Source organism: Piliocolobus tephrosceles, chromosome 12, assembly GCF_002776525.5.
Source record: "Piliocolobus tephrosceles isolate RC106 chromosome 12, ASM277652v3, whole genome shotgun sequence".
Classification (NCBI taxonomy): Eukaryota; Metazoa; Chordata; class Mammalia; order Primates; family Cercopithecidae; genus Piliocolobus; species Piliocolobus tephrosceles.
Window position 1 is genome coordinate 83,715,565 of NC_045445.1, and position 1,830 is coordinate 83,717,394.

The following is a 1,830-nucleotide window of genomic DNA, read 5'->3' on the forward strand; positions in this document are numbered from 1 at the left end:
GAGACGGAGTCTTGCTCTGCCGCCCAGGCTGGAGTGCAGTGGCCGGATCTCAGCTCACTGCAAGCTCCGCCTCCCGGGTTCACGCCATTCTCCTGTCTCAGCCTCCCGAGTAGCTGGGACTACAGGCGCCCGCCTCGTCGCCCGGCTAGTTTTTTGTATTTTCTATTAGAGACGGGGTTTCACCGTATTAGCCAGGATGGTCTCGATCTCCTGACCTCGTGATCCACCCGTCTCGGCCTCCCAAAGTGCTGGGATTACAGGCTTGAGCCACCGCGCCCGGCTCAAAACCTGTTCTTAAGCACCAGATTGCCTACCTAAATACAGATACTTTCTCAGTTGATTAAAAAATTGGATAAAGGGGCCGGGCGCGGTGGCTCAAGCCTGTAATCCCAGCACTTTGGGAGGCCGAGACGGGCGGATCACGAGGTCAGGAGATCGAGACCATCCTGGCTAACACTGTGAAACCCCGTCTCTACTAAAAAATACAAAAAAAAACTAGCCGGGCGAGGTGGCGGGCGCCTGTAGTCCCAGCTACTCGGGAGGCTGAGGCAGGAGAATGGCGTAAACCCGGGAGGCAGAGCTTGCAGTGAGCTGAGATCCGGCCACTGCACTCCAGCCCGGGCGACAGAGCGAGACTCCGTCTCAAAAAAAAAAAAAAAAAAAATTGGATAAAGGGGGCTGATTACTCTCTCTCTCTCTCTACAATGAAGTTGCAAATTTACTTCTACAAGCCTCTTTATAAGAATGGAGATTACATGACTGTGCCTCAGGTTTGGGCAAAGAACCAAAAATGTTAGCTATAATTGAGAGGCATATGCTTCAAGTAAAAGAGTGGGTCAGGTTTGGAATCAAATCTTAAAATGGGCAGTTCAGAAATTACACACATTTACTCAAGGTGTGCAAGCAACTCCTTTAGACTGAAGGCAGGAGAACAGTAGTAAACTGGAAATAATGTAGATTTTTCAACAGAAGAGAATAGGAGTAAAAACTTTTGAGTAGGCTTTCTTCCCATAATAATCTTTTAGGAAACAAACACTAATCCACATCAGGGCTTTAAGAAGTTGGGAAGTAAATTATGCGAAATTTTACTGAAAAAAAATCTTCCCTCTCATTTTTATTATCTCTGAGAAAACTGGCAAACAGCGTGTTCTGACCCCTCATGAATTGGTATCTTCCTCCATGATGCTGGTGGCAGAGTTCGACCACTATACAGAGCAGGAAGGAAAATAATTTTGCCCCCAAAAGCCAAGAAAAGAATGGTCCACACGAAGACCAAGACTACAAGGGTAAAAGAAAACAGAGAGGTCATAAGCAAAAGAGGAGCAAGCATGAATGGGTGTGTTGGGGATCACAGGCTGTCGTCCAGGCTGGAGTGCAATGGCACGATCTCAGTTCATTGCAACCTCTGCCTCCTGGGTTCAAGCGATTCTCCTGTCTCAGCCTCACATGTAGCTGGGATTACAAGCGTGTGTGCCACCACTCCCAGCTAGTTTTCTGTATTTTTAGTAGAGACGGAGTTTCACCATGTTAGCCAGGCTGGTCTTGAACTCCTGACCTCAAGTGATTCACCTGCCTCGGCCTCCCAAAGTGCTGGGGTTACAGGCGTGAGCCACCACACCCAGCCACTTTGCCTTCTTAATGGATCACAAACTAACCCCCAAGCCTCCACCAGACCTGGCTGAGAAAACAATTCCTAATATCATAGCTACAGCAGGGAAATTTGGTCCTTTGATGCTGTTTGAAGCTGTTCAAATACAGGTTTCATCACTGGATGACCCTATTCATCAGGCCAACACTCAATATAACAGGACACAAAATACATCAGCCGTA